The sequence below is a fragment of the Chlorocebus sabaeus genome, chromosome 16 (genome assembly GCF_047675955.1).
Source record: "Chlorocebus sabaeus isolate Y175 chromosome 16, mChlSab1.0.hap1, whole genome shotgun sequence".
Classification (NCBI taxonomy): domain Eukaryota; kingdom Metazoa; phylum Chordata; class Mammalia; order Primates; family Cercopithecidae; genus Chlorocebus; species Chlorocebus sabaeus.
Genome location: NC_132919.1, coordinates 38,447,241 through 38,464,801, shown reverse-complemented (window position 1 = coordinate 38,464,801; position 17,561 = coordinate 38,447,241). Strand labels below are relative to the sequence as shown.

Below are 17,561 nucleotides of genomic sequence, written 5' to 3'. Positions count from 1 at the left end.
AAAGAAAAAAATTGGCTTTCTTTTTTTGTTGGGGATGGGGATGGGCGGCAGTGGTGGAAGGCATACTTAAGTCTCTCTGTGCTTACTAATTTAAATCTTTCTGACAGATTTCTGGGTCAGTAAGGGTGAGAGCCAGGCTCCAAACTATAGTGAATTTTCCGAGGAGATTTGTGTAAGTATTCTAACGTTTCAACTATGTCGTGGATATTTTTAAACTTTAAAATGTGTGAAAATTTAGGAAACAGGAAAAAAAAAAAGAATATCATATAATTCAGCCACAGCCACAATGGAGCACCAGTATGTATTAGTACACTGATAATTTTGGTACGTTTGGTACATTTGTAAATTTAGAATACCAAATGTAGTGTTTAAATTCTCATCTTGGCGAGACACTGTGGTTCATTCCTACAATCCTAGCACTTTGGGAGGCTGAGGTGAGAAGATCACTTGAGCCCAGGAGGTGGAGAGCAGCCTGGGCGACATAGAGAGACCCTGTCGCTAGAAAAAAAAAATGTTAAAATTAGCTGGGCATGGTGACAAGGGCCTGTAGTCCCAGCTACTCAGGAGGCTGAGGTGGGAGGATCCTTTGAGCCAGGGAGGTCAAGGCTGCAATGAGCCGTTATTGCTCCAGTCTGGGGAATAGAGTGAGACCCTGTCTCAAAAAAAAAAAAAAAAAATTTCTCCTGTTAACATACTCCTAACACTGAAGGTATATTAAAAGTTTATTAGTGCACTTGGAGCTGCATTTCACCTAAGTAACTTGACTGAAACGTGACATATTTGAAGAAAGAAAGTACTGAATTGATAAAATTTGACCTGGTGACAGGCGTTATCTGATAAATTTTCTTTTCTTTTTTTAATTTAAGTTTTAGGGTACATGTGCACAACGTGCAGTTTTGTTACATATGTACACATGTACCATGTTGGTGTGCTGTACCCATTAACTCGTCATTACATTAGGTATATCTCCTAATGATATCCCTTCCCACTTTCTTTCCACTGGCATCTGGACTGTTGGAAATAGACATTTTAATTTTAATTAACCAATTCAAAAAGCATTCGCCAATTACTTACTGAGTGTTAAGAATAATACTAGATATTGCAGAGAGAGACATAATAAAGAGTCACAGGCCAGGCACGATGGCTCACACCTGTAATCTCAGCACTTTGGGAGGCCAGAGCAGGTAGATCACTTGAGGTCAGCAGTTCAAGACCAGGCTGGCCAATATGGTGAAACTCCATTTCTGCTAAAAATATAAAAATTAGGGCCAAGTGCAGTGGCTCATGCCTGTAATCCCAGCACTTTGGGAGGGTGAGGCAGGCGGATCACCTGAGGTCAGGAGTTCAAGACCAGCCTGGCCAACATGGCGGAACCTCATCTCTACTAAAAATACAAAAATTAGCCAGGCTTGGTGGTGTGCGCCTGTAATCCAGCTACTCAGGAGGCTGAGGCAGGAGAATTACTTGAACCCCAGAGGCGGAGGTTGCAGTGAGCCAATATTGTGCCACTGCACTCCATCCTGGGCGACAGAGCAAGACTCCATCTCAAAAAAAAAAAAAAAACAGTTTCCATCTCATGGTGATGGAAATGGTTAGACCTGAAAACAAATAATTACAGTATTTTGGAGAAAACACTATAATTGAAGTTTCTGTGAGATGCAATGGAAGCAAAAGGTAGAAGCATTTAACTTTGTCAGGCAAGAAATCTTTTATTAAATTTGTTATATTTAAGACGAGATCTTTTTTTTTTTTCGAGACAGAGTTTTGCTTTGTTGCCCAGGCTGGAGTACAGTGGCGCAATCTTGGCTCACTGCAGCCTCTGCCTCCTGGGTTTAAGTGATTCTAGTGCCTCAGCCTCCTGGATGAAATCTTAAGAATAAGTTGATATCTACCAGGACACAAGCAGTAGTAGGGCATTGTAGATAGAAACATTATATGGAAAATGGTGGTATTGAAATACCATGGTCCTTTAACGACTGTTTCTCATATTTGGAAGAGTAGGGTGCATAGAGTAGTAAGAGGTAAGTCAGGTAAGTAGGAGCTAGAAAATGACCTTGTGGGCCTCACTTAGTAGTTTGTTCTAATGGCCAAAGGGAAGCTACTGAGTTTTAAGCAACAGAATTGTGTGACTGGATTTGTGTTTTTCAGAAAATTCATATGCTAATAGTAGGAGACTATTGTAAGTAGTTCAGGTACAAGATGAGGTCTTTAACTTGTCAGTGAAGTGGGATTCAAGAGGAAGAATGAGATTGGAGAGGTTATGAAATAGAATCAGTAGGGTTAAGTGTCCTAGATTGTTGCAGTTAAGCTCCGTCGCCCCCTCCACTACCCACACCAATTTTTCACACCTACCCATGTCCAGAACCTTGGGTAGCCTCCTCCCAGACTGATTTAAGTGATTTGCTTTGACCCTTGGGACAATAGCAATTGTAATGTTAGTAGAGACTTGAAAAATTCTTCCACATTGGGATTCACACTTTTACTGCTGGCAACCGTTTGCCACAATTTGATTAAATCAAGGCTAGCCTCCTAGAAGATAAGACCACTTTGAGAGTGTCCCTAGTGCTCCCAGCCTTCCCAGTTGTCTCAACATTCTCAGTTGAAGCCCCAAACATATGTGTGAGGCCATCCTAGAATGAGCCAGTCTACACATAGAATTATAGGAAATATAGATTCTCTTCTTTTTTTTTTTTTTCTTCCTTTCTTTTTTTTTGAGATGGAGTCTCGCTCTGTCACCCAGGCTGGAAGGCAGTGGCCTGATCTCAGCTCACTGCAACCTCTGTCTCCTGGGTTCAAGCTATTCTGCTGCCTCAGCCTCCCGAGTAGTTGGAACTACAGGCACCTGCCACCATGCCCAGCTAATTTTTGTATTTTTAGTAGAGACGGGGTTTCACTATATTGGCCAAGCTTTTCTTGAACTCCTGACCTTGCGATCTGCCCGCCTCAGCCTCCCAAAGTGCTGGGATTACGGGCATAAGCCACCATCCCTGGCCTATAGATTATTTTCTTTTAAGCCTCTAGGTTTGGGGCAGTTGGTTTCATAACAGGATTAACTGATAGCGTAACTAACCAAGTATATGGGGCAGGTAAGAGGAATAGTCTAAGACAAATCTTCATTTTTTAGCATGGATAGATGGATAAATCAATATTGGGAAGTTATATTAGAATTAGTAAATTGGTGGCATTACCAGATGAATAGGGAATTTTTCTGAAAGACCAAGTTTGGACAGATATCAATAAATTTGGCTTGGAAATACTGAGTCTTCGGAGTTCCTGGGAAACATACAGGTGAAGATATCCAGTTGGCAATTTGATGTAAGGATCTGGAGATAGAAAATTTGAAGTAAAAGCTGTGACTTTGAATAACATTGCCTATTTCTCATTTATGCATTTTCAGAGCCTTTTTTTGTAGATTCTTTGTAGACTGTGTTGTCTACAAATAGAAACAGCTTCTTCCTTTCTGATGCCTGTGCCTTTTATTTCTTGCTTTATTGTGTTAACTGTAACTGCCAATGTGATGTTATTAATAAATTAAATAGAAATGGTGACAGTAGACATCCGTGCTATGCTCCTGATTTTAAGGGGAATACATTCAACCTTTTACCATTAAGGATGTCAGGATGTCAGCTGTAAGTTTTGCTCATTTGTTTGTTTCCTTTTTTTTTTTTTTTTTTTTTTTTTTTGAGATGGAGTCTTACTTTGTCGCCCAGGCTGGAGTGCAGTGGTGCCATCTCAGCTCACTGCAACCCTCACCCCCAGGGTTCTAGCAATTCTTCTGGCTCAGCCTCCCGAGTAGCTGGGATTACAGGCGCCTGCCACCATGCCTGGCAAATTCTTTTGTATTTTTAGTGGAAACGGGGTTTCTCCATGTTGGCCAGGCTGGTCTCAAACTCCTGACCTCAGGTGATCTACCCGCCTTGGCCTCCCAAAGTGCTAGGATTACAGGCGTGAGCCACCGCGCCCGGCCTGTTTGTTTCTTTTTTTTTGAGATGGAGTCTCGCTCTGTCGCACAGGCCAGAGTACATTGGTATGATCTCGGCTCACTGCAATTTCCACCTCCCAGTTTCAAGTGATTCTCCTGCCTCAGCCTCCCCAGTAGCTGAGATTACAGGAGCCTACCACCATGCCTGGCTAATTTTTGTATTTTTAGTAGAGACCGGGTTTCAACATGTTGACCAGGCTGGTCTCGAACTCCTGACCTCAGGAGATCCACCCACCTTGGCCTCCCAAAGTGCTGGGATTACAGGCGTGAGCCGCCATGCCTGGCCTGGACAATTTCTCTTGATCCATCTTCACTAACTCTTTCCTCTATTGGTAATCTTTATCCTATTATTGATATCATCTAGTGAAATTTTTTATTTCAGATATATTTTTCAGTCGTAAACTTTCTGTTTGGTTCCTTTTCAGTTTTTTCTTCTGTTGAGAACTTCTATCTCAACATTTACTTCAAGCATGTTCACTTTTATCTTATAGAGCATGATGAGATGATAATAGCTGTCTTAAAGTCTTTGATAATTCAATCATCTTGGCATTGGTATCTGTTGATTATCTTTTTCGCTTGAGAATGGTCACTTTTTCACGACTCTTTGTATGTTGAATAATACCAGTTTGTATGCTGAACAGTTTGAATATTCCATTGTGACTCTCTAGGTCCTATTAAAGTCTTCCAGAGAATGCTGATTTTAGTTGTTTTCAGCATTCAGTCATCCTGGTTGGATTGAGACTTCAAGGTCTGTCTTGCCTTTTTTTCTCCCTGTGGATTCCAATGCCAAGACAGTTTTCAAAGCCTGTCCTGTGCTGCTTTAGATCATCCTACATCTGTCTGTGCCCTTTGGGGGTTAGACTTGGACTTGTGCCTTGTGTTGTTGTTCAGTTTTTGAGGCTTTTGCTGTGCTGCTTTGGGGTATTCTGTGTATATGCACCTCAGGAATGAGCCCTGGACAGATGCTTATTTGTGCACGGAAGCAGGAGAACCCTTCTCTAGGTCTCCTCTCTGGGATTCTTCTCAACTTCCTGCCTGCCCTAGAGCCGGAATGATGGGGCTTCTCAAGGAGGGTTAGTTGCCCATGCCACTGCCACAGCAAGAGAGAGAGGGAATAAATGGACATTTCTCCCTTCCAGCTCTGAGACCTAGGGACTCACTTTCTGAGTTCCTTGATCTACACAGACAGGGCTTCTCTGGGAGTTTTAGCTGTCCACACTGCACTGCCACAGCTCACTGCGTGCGTATCCTCAGATCACACACACACATACACACACACACAGAAACTCACTCCCATGTGGGCCCCTTTCTCCAAGTTTGATTCTGCATTTGTTTACTTTTCAGAGTGCACAGGTAGTTGCTTTTTGTATTTATTCCAGAGTGTTTAGTTACAACCAGCAATAGAAATAAGCTATAGTGGACTACTCCATCTCGACTGCCACTGGACTCTTAAAATGTTAATACTTCTTTTTTTTTTTTTTGTCTTTTTTTTGAGACAGGGTCTCACTCTTTTCCCCAGGCTGCAATGCAGTGGCACTGTCACTGCAGCCTCAATCTCCCAGGCTCAAGTGATCCTCTAGCCTCAGCCTCCTGAGTAGCTGAGACTACAGGTGCACACTACTGCATCCACTAATTTATTTTTATTTTTGGTTTACTATTTTTTTTTTTTTTTTGAGACGGAGTTTTGCTCTTGTTGCCCAGGTTGGAGTGCAATGCTGCAATCTCGGCTCACTGCAACATCCGCCTCCTGGGTTCAAGTGATTCTCCTGCCTCAGCCTCCTGAGTAGCTGGGATTACAGGCCCCTGCCACCATGCCTGGCTAATTTTTTGTATTTTTAGTACAGATGGGGTTTCACCATGTTGGCCAGGCTGGTCTAGAACTCCTGACCTCAAGTGATCCACCAGCCTCGGCCTCCCAGAGTGCTGGGATTACAGGCGTGAGCCACTGTGCCTGGCCCACTAATTTATTTTTTATAGAGACGGGGTCTTGCTTTGTTGCCCAGGCTGCTCTTGAACTCCTGGCCTCAAGCTATCCACTCATCTTGGCCTCCCAAAATGTTAGGATTACAAGTGTGAGCCACCATATTCAGCTTATTTCTTAAATGAGTCATTAAATGTATGTCTCTTTCACTATACTGAATGTCAGCAGGAACAATTCTGATTTTGTTTATTTTATTTTGTTGTGTTGTGTTGTGTTGTGTTGTATTGTATTGTATTGTATTGTATTGTATTGTATTGTATTGTATTGTATTGTATTATGATGTCTCACTCTGTAGCCTCGGCTGGAGTGCAGTGGCGTGATCTCAGCTCACTGCAATCTCCACCTCCTTGGTTCAAGTGATTCTCCTGCCTCAGCCTCCCAAGTAGCTGGGATTACAGGTGTGTGCCACCAAGCCCAGCTAATTTTTGTATTTTTTGTAAAGACGAGGTTTCTCCATGTTGGCCAGGCTGGTCTCAAACTTCTGGCCTCAAGTGATCTGCCCTCCTCGGCCTCCCAGAGTGCTGGGATTACAGGCGTGAGCCACTGTGCCTGGCCTATTTTATTTTACTTTTTAAACTATTTTATTTTATTTTATTTTATATTGTATTGTATTGTATTTTTTTGAGACAGAGTCTTGCTCTGTCGCCCAGGCTGGAGTGCAGTGGTGTGAGCTCAGCTCACTGCAACCTCCACCTCCCAGTTTCAAGCAATTCTCCTGCCTCAGCCTCCCTAGTGGCTGGGATTACAGGCACCTACCATCATGTCCTGCAAATTTTTGTATTTTTGTAGAGACGTGGTTCCACCATGTTGGCCAGGCTGGTCTTGAACTCCTGACCTCAGGTGATCCTCCTGCCTCGCCCTCCCAAAGTGCTGGGATTACAGGCATGAGCCACCGAGCCCAGCTTTATTTTTATTTTTATATTTTTGAAACGGAGTCTCACTTTGTCACCCAGGCTGGAGTGCAGTGGCATGATTTTGGCTCACTGCAACCTCTGCCTCCTGGGTTCAAGTGATTTTCCTGTCTCAGCTTCCCAAGTAGCTGGAATTACGGGCATGCGCCACCACTCCTGGCTAAGTTTTGTATTTTTAGTAGGGACGGGGTTTTGCTATATTGGTCAGACTGGTCTCAACTCCTAATGTCAGGTGATCTGCCCGCCTCAGTCTCCCAAAGTGCTAGGATTACAGGCATGAGCCACTGCACCTGGCCTGGCTTTGTTTATTACTGTATCTAATGCCTAATATAGTTCTTGGCATATACTAAGTGGCCAATAAATATTTATGGAATAAACCAATGAATGGACACTTTTCAAACCTCGTCCTGCTTGACAGTTTTGTAGCATTCTACACTATAGGTCATTGTTTAGGAAAGAATCTTTCTTTCCTAAGCTTACAGCTTCAGATATTGCTGTGAAAATGGGGACACCTACATAGTCACCCACATAGGCACAAGTACAAACTTAGAGAATAATAAATGTTCAGTCACCATTTCCTCATCCGAGAAGAGAGTGGATACAGTCATCCCTCAGTATCTCTAGGGAATTGGTTCCAGGACTCCATGTGGACACCAAAATCCATGGATGCTCAGGTCCCTTATATACAATGATGCAGTATTTGCATATAATCTATGCACATCTATATGCTTTAAATCATCTTAGATTTCTTAAAATATTTAATACAATGCAATTGCTATATAAATAGTAATTATATTATTATTACTTAGGGAATAATAAGGGAAAAAAGTCTATACATGTTTAGTTCAGACACAACCATCCTTTTTTTCGCCACCCAAATTTTTTTTTTTTTTTTTTTTTTTTTTTTTTTTGAGGTGGATTCTCACTCTGTCACATAGGCTGGAGTGCAGTGGCACAATCTTGGCTCTCTACAACCTCTGCCTCCCGGGTTCAAGTGATTCTCCTGCCTCAGCCTCCCGAGTAGCTGCGATTACAGGTGTGTGCCACCATGCCCAGCTAATTTTTGTATATTTAGTAGAGACTGGGTTTCACTATATTGGCCAGGCTGGTCTCAAACTCCTGACCTCAAGTGATCCGCTCACCTCAGCCTCCCAAAGTGAGTCACCATGCCAGGCCTGCCCCTAAATATTTTCAGTCCTTGGTTGGCTGAATCTACAGATGCAGAAACCACAGATGTGAAACCCATGGATACAAAGGGCTATTTGTGGCGCAGTGCGGTGGCTTATACCTGTAATCCCAGCACTTTGGGATGACATTCCACTATTGTGATTTGTTTCTACCCCACCCTAACTGATCAATGTACTTTGTAATCTCCCCTACCGTTAAGAAGCTTCTTTGTAATTCTCCCCACCCTTGAGAATGTACTTTGTGAGATCCACCCCCTGCCCCCAAAACATTGCTCTTAACTCCACCGCCTATCCCAAAACCTATAAGAACTAATGATAATCCCACCCCCCATGCTGACTCTCTTTTTGGACTCAGCCCGCCTGCACCCAGGTGAAATAAACAGCCATGTTGCTCACACAAAGCCTGTTTGGTGGTCTCTTCACACGAACATGTGAAACAACATATGCATCACTGCACTCCAGCCTGGGCGACAAAAACGAAAACTCCATCTCAAAAAAAAAATGTTATTTTCTCCCCTCATGGAAGTTAGAACAAAACTAGGAGTATAACACAAGTATGCCAAACCATTTAAACCAAATGAGAACTGGGGGGAAAAAAGCCAAACTAATGAAGGCCATTTTTAATAAAAATAATACCATTTTATTATCCGCTAAATGAAAAATTAACACTCCAGGCTGGGCGCAGTGGCTCACGCCTGTAATCCCAGCACTTTGGGAGGCCAAGACAGGTGGATTCACGAGGTCAGGAGTTCAAGACCAGGCTGGCCAACATGATGTAACCGTCTACCAAAAACACAAAAATTAGCTGGGCAGAGTGCCAGGTGCCTGTAATCCCAGCTGCTTGGGAGGCTGAGGCAGGAGAATCACTTCGATCTGGGAGGCGGAGGTTGCAGTAAGCAGAGATCATGCCACTGCACTCCAGCCTGGGCAACAGAGCGAGACTCCATCTCAAAGAAAAAAAGAAAAGAAAAGAAAAATTAACACTCCGAGTTACTCCTCAAATGTTTCAGGAATGCATACCTGAGCCATCAGCTGTTTCATGTAAGGATGAAAGAGGAAGGAAACAGAAATTTGTGTTAAAAGGAAGCAAGCTGGGGCCAGATGTAATGAAAGTAAGGGACACACCTGGGCAGGAAGAGAGGAAAAAACATTCTGAGGAAAGAGAGACTGGTACAAAGAAAAAGAGAAAGTAAAATTTTCCTATCTGGGTGAAGAATATTAAGAAAATTGGCCACATGCTGTGGCTCCCGCCTGTAATCCTAGAACTTTGGGAGGCCAAGGCAGGAGGATCACGTGAGCCTAGGAGTTTGAGACCAGCCGGGGCAACACAGGGAGACCCTGAGCTACAAAAATCAAAAATTAGCCAGGCATGGTGGTGCACGCCTGTGGTGCCAGCTACTTTGGAGGCTGAGGTGGGAGGATCATTTGAGCCCTGGAGGTTGAGTCTGTAGTGAGCCATGATCATGCCACTGCACTCCAGCCTGGGCAACAGAGTGAGATCCTGTCTCAAAATAATAATAATAATAATAATAATGAAAGTTTAAAATAATATTAAGAAAATAATATTTGGCCGGGCGCGGTGGCTCAAGCCTGTAATCCCAGCACTTTGGGAGGCCAAGACGGGCGGATCACGAGGTCAGGAGATCGAGACCATCCTGGCTAACATGGTGAAACCCCATCTCTACTAAAAAATACAAAAAACTAGCCGGGCGAGGTGGCGGGCGCCTGTAGTCCCAGCTACTTGGGAGGCTGAGGCAGGAGAATGGCGTGAACCCGGGAGGCGGAGCTTGCAGTGAGCTGAGATCCGGCCACTGCACTCCAGCCTGGGCGACAGAGAGACTCCATCTCAAAAAAAAAAAAAAAAAAAAAAAAAGAAAGAAAATAATATTCAAAATTTGGAAATGAGCAGAAGAGATGACTGAGTCTTTTCCATGGAATGCAGGATGTTGTTTAGACCCTCTGGGAATTATCTGATTATGTAGGCGTGTGCATCGTAATTTGATTTTCTTTTTTTTTTTGAGACGGAGTCTCGCTCTGTCACCCAGGCTGAAGTGTAGCGGTGCGACCGTAGCTCACTGCAACCTCCCCCTCCCCAGTTCAAGTGATCCTCCTGCTTCAGCTTCCCAAGTAGCTGGGATTACAGGCGTGCACCACCACGCCCAGCTAATTTTTGTATTTTTAGTAGAGACGGGAGTTTAACCATGTTGGCCAGGGTGGTCTCAAACTCCTGGACTCAACAGATCCTTTGGCCTTGGGCTCCCAAAGTGCTGGGATTACAGATGTGAGTCATTGCACCTGGCCTGACTTATTTTCTGTTTATATTTGCGTAAGGGACAAGTTTTTAACTTATGAAAATTTTATCTTAACAATAATTTGTGTAGGAATATAATGATTAGCTAAGAAGCAGGTAAAAAGAGGACCTAGACTTTGGATTCAATAATAATAGGCAACAGGAGAATGACAAAGGAGAGCCACTGTGAAGTTAACAAATAGCCCACTGGTGTTTTGGCCTTTTTTTTTTTTTTGAGACAGAGTCTTGCTCTGTCACCCAGGCTGAAGTGCAGTGGCACGACCTCGGCTCACTGCAACCTCCACCTCCCTGGTTCAAACAATTCTTCTGCCTCAGCCTCCTGTGTAACTGGGATTACAGGTGCCTGCCACTGTACCTGGCTAATTTTTTTTTTTTTTTTTTTTTTTTTTAGTAGAGATGGGGTTCAACATGTTAAGCTATTTTCACTTCTGTAGATCAGTTAAGCTATTTTCACTTCTGTGGATCTTCAGTTGCTTCAGGCCCTCTGGATGTATATGTGCAGGTCACTGGGGATATGATGACTTAGCTTGGACTCAGAGGCCTGACACTGGAAAATAAAGACCCATTTTCAGTACATTGTTTTGAATATATCCACATTTGATCCTAAAGTAATGTACTTTATTTTTTAAAAATTGTCATTATTATTTTTTAAAAAAGACATTTATGGCTGGGTGTGGTGGCTCACACCTGTAATCCCAGCACTTTGGGAGGCCGAGGCAGGTGGATCACCAGGTTAGGAGTTCGAGACCAGCCTGGCCAGTACAGTGAAACCCCGTCTCTACTAAAAATACAAAAATTGGCTGGGCATGGTGGTGTGCCCCTGTAGTCCCAGCTACTGAGTAGGCTGAGGCAGAAGAATCTCTTGAACCCAGGAGGCGGAGGTTGCAGTGAGCCGAGATTGTGCCACTGCACTCCAGCCTGGGTGACAGAGCAAGATTCTATCTCAAAAAAAAAAAAAAAAAAAAAAAAAAAAGACATTTAGCATTACGATCAGACTATTACATTTAGCAATGAACAGCATGGGTGCAAAAAAAAAAAAAAAACTACATTAGAACCCTTTGTTGGAATGCTTTACACTTTCCACAGAAGAGAAACTAATAACCTGTTATACAATTAGTCACAAATACAGTCCTCGAATTTTTTGCCCATACACATGAGTATTTTTCTAAAACATGTCTTCTTTGTAGCAGTTATGCCCTGCCACCACTGTGCTTGGCTGAGTTCACAAATCTGTTATAACCTGTAGCTTCCCTGTCCCTTCTCTGGCTCTCTTCTCCTACTAAGCTTTGTTTCCTAATTAAAATCTTCTGCCACTGCCATAGCTACTTCTGCTACTGGAACCTCCATAGCCACCTTAGTTTCATGGTTTGGCAAAGTATTGGCCTGTACCACCATTGGGGCCAGAGCTTCTGCCTCCAAAGTTTCCTCCCTTCATCGGTCCCAAATTTGAAGACTGATTGTTTTAATTGCCAAAATAATTGTAGCTTCCAACACCTCCAAAATTGCTTCCATCATTACCAATCCATTATAGCCATTCCCACTGCCACCATATCCACCACCACCAGAGCTGCCACCAAAGCCACCATGGTCACTGAAGTTTCCTCCATGACCAAAGTTGTCATTCCCTCTGAAACCACTTTCACAACCACCACCAAAGTTTTCAGAACAACTTTGACCTCTTTGACTGGATGAAGCACCAGCCATCTCTTGCTTTGACAGGGCTTTCCTAACTTCACAGTTGTGGCCATTCATAGCATGGTATTTCTGAATGACAGTTTTATCCACGGAGTCATGGTTATCAAAGGTTACAGGGGCAAAGCCCCTTTTCTGGCCACTGCCTCAGTCAGTCATGATTTCAATCACTTTAATTTTTTCATACTGTTCAAAATAATCTCTTGGCCGGACGTAGTGGCTCATGCCTGTAATCTCAGCACTTTGGGAGGCTGAGGCGGGTGGATCATGAGGTCAAGAGATCGAGACCATCCTGGCCAACATGGTGAAACCCTGTCTCTAATAAAGATACAAAAATTAGCTGGGTGTGGTGGTATGTGCCTGTAGTCCCAGCTACTTGGGATGCTGAGGCAGGAGAATCGCTTGAACCCAGAAGGCGGAGGTTGCAGTGAGCCAAGATCGCAGCATTGCACTCCAGCCTGGCAACAGAGCAAGACTCCATCTGAAAAAAAAAAAGAATCTCTTAGGTGATGTTCTTCAATGTCTTTAGTGCCACCAACAAATATCTTTTTCACAGTTAAGGGGGCACCTGGTCTTTGAGAATCTTCTCTTGAGACAGCTCTCTTTGTTTCCACAACTCTTCCATCCACCTTGTGTGGCCTTTCATTCATGGCTGCATTCACCTCCTCCACAGTGGCATATGTGACAAACCCACAGCCCCTGGAGCACTTGGTGTTTGGATGTCTCATGACCACACAGTCCGTGAGCATTCCCATTGCTCAAAATGGCTCCTCAGGCTCTCATCAGTTGTTTCAAAGCTCAACCCCTAATGAAGAGCTTCCTCAGTTGTTCGGGCTCTTTAGGAGACTCTGACTTACACATGATGGTAAGCAGAAGAGAGACTTTAACGATGCTTCCTCGGCAGTGTCCACAGGCAGAAAGCTATTTTTTTTTTTTTGAGACAGAGTCTTGCTCTGTTGCCCAGGCTGGAGAGCAGTGGCGCGATCTTGGCCCACTGCAAGCTCCGCCTCCCGGGTTCACGCCATTCTCCTGCCTGAGCCTCCTGAGTAGCTGGTACTACAGGCGCCCAACACAACATCCAGCTAATTTTTTTTGTGTATATATATATGTATTTTTTTTTAGTAGAGATGGGGTTTCACTGTGTTAGCCAGGATGGTCTCAATCTCCTGACCTCGTGATCCGCCCGCCTTGGCCTCCCAAAGTGCTGGGATTACAGATGTGAGCCACCATGCCTGGCTGCAGAAAGCTATTTTTAAATTTTTTTGAGATGGAGTCTCACTCTGTTGTCCAGGCTGGAGTGCAGTGGCGCCATCTCAACTCACTGCAACCTCTGCCTCCTGGGTTCAAGCGATTCTCCTGCCTCAGCCTCCCGAGTAGCTGGCACTACAGGCATGTGCCACCACACCCAGCTAATTTTTGTATTTTTAGTAGAGACGATGTTTCACCATATTGACCAGCCTGGTCTCGAACTCCTGACCTCAGGTGATTCACCTGCCTCAGCCTCCCGAAGTGCTGGGATTATAGGCGTGAAACCACTGCATCCAACAAGTAATGTAGTTTAGATTGACAAATTGTTTGGAATCTTAAAATCAGTCATTAAATCTAGAGAGTTTTGTCATAGATCAAAGAGGGTTCCAAAACAAATTAGTCACCCCTTTACTTGTAGAAGAAGTTTATAATAAACTTTAGATGTACCTTATGTCCAAAGGAAGCACTTGGTGTTTTATACAGTGTAGTATCAAAACACGGATAAGGGGCCAGGCGTGGTGGCTCACGCCTGTAATCCCAGCACTTTGGGAGGCCGAGATGGGTGGATCAGGAGGTCAGGAGATCGAGACCATCCTGGCTAACACAGTGAAACCCCATCTCTACTAAAAATACAAAAAAATTAGCCAGGCATGGTGGCGAGCGCTTGTAGTCCCAGCTACTTGGGAGACTGAGGCAGGAGAATGGCATAAATCTGGGAGGCGGAGCTTGCAATGAGCTGAGATTGTGCCACTGCACTCCAGCCCGGGTGACAGAGTGAGACTCTGTCTCAAAAAAACAAAAAACAAAAAACACGGATAAGGAGACAGGATTTGTTGGCTTAATGTTCTCTTGATATTCATAAGAATATCAAGCTCTTGATATTCATGTAGCATAATTATTAAAAACATGGACTCTGATGCCAAACTTCCTTGAGTTTAGCTTGGAGAGACTATTTAACCTTGCTTGGTCTCAGTGTCCTCATCTTAATGGGTTTGTGGTGGTGAAGACTTTATTTATTTATATAACTGTGAGGAATATACACATTCATATGCACATACATGTATTTATGTATGTATATATGAAACCAACCCCATAGTCCCATAGAAGTTTTTTGGGATAAACATAGAAATTGACCCTTCTTGTGCTGGCTTAGCACATATACTGAAATTGGAACAACAACAGAAAAAGAAACTGACCTTCTGGTCTTAAATTTGAAACTTACACTTGTTTTATTTTACTTATTTATTTATTTATTTAACTTTTTTTAGATGGAGTCTCACTCTGTCGCCCAGGCTGGAGTACAGTGGTGCCACCTTGGCTGGTTGCAACCTCTGGCTCTCAGGTTCAAGTGATTCTCCTGCCTCAGCCTCCCAAATAGCTGGGACTACAGGTGTGCGTCACCACGCCTGGCTAATTTTTTTTTTGTATTTTTTTTTAGTGGGGACAGGGTTTTGCCATGTTGGCCAGGCTGGTCTCGAACTCCTGACCTCAGGTGATCCGCCTGCCTCAGCCTCCCAAAGTACTGGGATTACAGGCGTGAGCCACCGCTCCTGGCCACATTTGTTTTATCTGAGTTCTTTCCTCAAAAAACTACCTTTAGACCTCTCGAAAAAATTATCAAAGAACTGAAACTCACCAGGTCACCACATCCAGACGGTGAGATTCAGGGACCTGTCATTCATCATGATTGCTGCCTTGCTCCTCCCTAGTTCTTGTTCTTGTTCTTGTTCTCTTTTCTTTTTTTTTTCAGACAGAGTCTCACTCTTGTTGCTCAGGCTGGAGTACAGTGGTGCAATCTCAGCTCACTGCAACCTCCGCCTCCCGGGTTCAAGTGATTCTCCTGCCTCAGCCTCCCGAGTAGCTGGGATTACAGGTGCCGCCACACCCGGCTAATTTTTTTTTTTTTTTTTTTTTTTTTTTTTTTTTTTTTTTTTTTTTTTTGAGACGGAGTCTTGCTCTGTGCCCCAGGCTGGAGTGCAGTGGCGCGATATCGGCTCACTGCAAGCTCCGCCCCCCGGGTTCACGCCATTCTCCTGCCTCAGCCTCCCGAGTAGCTGGGACTACAGGCGCCGCCACCACGCCCGGCTAGTTTTTTGTATTTTTTTTAGTAGAGACGGGGTTTCACTGTGTTAGCCAGGATGGTCTCGATCTCCTGACCTTGTGATTCGCCTGCCTCGGCCTCCCAAAGTGCTGGGATTACAGGCTTGAGCCACCGCGCCCGGCCTAATTTTTGTATTTTTAGTAAAGACAGGGTTTCACTATGTTGGCCAGTCTGGTCTTGAACTCCAGACCACAGGTGATGTGCCTGCCTCGGCCTCCCAAAGTGCTGGGATTATAGGCATAAACCACTGTGCCTAGCCTCTCATTTTCTTATACATTGTTACATTTCTTTTCTGCTACATAAACCCCTAGTTACAGTTAGTCAGGGAGTTGGATTTCAGACTGAGCTCCCAATTCCTCTGCTGCAGCACCCAATTAAAGCCTTCTTCCTTGGCAGTAATCGTGGTTTCAGTGATTGGCTTTCTGTGCAGAGAGCAGCAGGACCTAGACCGAACGAACCCCTGGTGTTTTGGTAACACATACACTCACATGCAGAGCATTTAGAATAGTCTAAGGACATGGTAAGCACTGTACATGTTAATTATGACTTATCTTTATAAATCAACCTTAGTATTGTCCTGGCACGGTAGCTCACGCCTGTAATCCCAGCACTTTGGGAGACTGAGGTGGGTGGATCACTTGCGGCCAGGAGTTTGAGACCAGCCTGGCCAACGTGACGAAATCCCGACTCTACCAGAAATACAAAAATCAGCTGGGCCTGGTGGGGGGCGCCTGTAATCCCAGCTACTTGGGAGGCTGAGGCAGGAGAATCACTTGAACCTGGGAGGCAGAGGTTGCAATGAGCCAAGATCGTGCCACTGCACTGCATCCTGGGTGACAGAATGAGGCTTCATCTCAAAAACAAACAAATCGACCTTAATATCATTCCTTAAATCTTTACCAGTTCTGGTTCATGAATCTTTTATCATGAAAGAGTATTACAATTTATTTAAAATGTTTATATCATAATTACGTAATTTTTTGGTTTCTTTTTGTAAATAGGTTTCTTGACCTATAAAAAGAGCTGTTTGCTGAAGAGAAGAAACTTCCAGCCAGGCACGGTGGCTCATGCCTATTATCCCGGCACTTTGGGAGGCTGAGGCAGGCAGATCACCTGAGGTCAGTAGTTTGAGACCAGCTTGGCCAACACGGCTAAACCCCATCTCTACTAAAAATATAAAATTAGCTAGGCATGGTGGTGCACGCCTGTAATCCCAGCTACGGGGGAGGCTGAGGCAGGAGAATCCCTTGAACCTGGGAGGTGGAGGTTGAAGTGAGGCAAGGTTGTGCCACCTCATTCCATCCTGGGCGACAGAGGGAGACTCTGTCTAAAAAAGAGACAGAAAAGAAAAGAAACTTCCAATTTTCCAATTTGTTTAGATCCAGGAATAGACCAATTTGAAAAATCTTAAATAATATTAACTACTCAGGCCATAGTATTCTTCATAAAATGGCTGTAAGAGGCAGCAATACTAAGAGAAACATGAATTTATGAACATAAGTCCTGCTTTTTCCCCCTCAGTTTGATTTAAATTTAATATCCTCCCACAATGGAAGATGATTTACAATAAAGAGATAAACTGGAAAGAATAAGAAAATGGAAACAAGATGTCATTTCTTTTTACTACCCAACAGATTTACCATATGTTTTAAAATGATGTTTGGCCATCTACAGTAAATTAAACAAAATGCTTTTTAAAATAATGTAACACTTTAAACTATTTTTACTACCAAACTCTCCGTCTCTTGTGAAATATCCATCTTACTAAGCAAAGGTTTATTGAAGCTCCACTTACATCTATGTTGTTTTTAGCTCATTTCCTTTTTAAAAAAACCAATTGGTGAGTTTATTTCCCAGTTTAGCTGTTATAATGAAATATAAAAGGCATTTCTGTTTTGGCCTCTAGTATAGCATTATCGAAAGCTACGAAACTCACAGCAAAATATAGGACAGTGTAAAATTAGAAACTGCTGGTGTTTCTTTAGCAGCAGTTGCTGCCCTTGCAGTTGTTTTCCCCTCTTGTCACCAGCACAAATCTGAAAGTCACCTCTGTGTACCAGACAACAAACCCCAAGTGTGTTTTTTAAATAACAGCTTTATTATTCACATAGCATAGACTTCACCCTTTTAAAGTACACAATTTGGTGG

At 43.6% G+C, this 17,561-nt stretch overlaps 1 pseudogene; it reads right to left on the bottom strand.

Moving 5' to 3' along the window:
- Window positions 1-11,365: 11,365 nt before the first annotated feature.
- LOC119622147 (heterogeneous nuclear ribonucleoprotein A1-like) lies at window positions 11,366-12,925 on the bottom strand (annotated as a pseudogene).
- Between the last annotated feature and the right edge of the window lie 4,636 nt (window positions 12,926-17,561).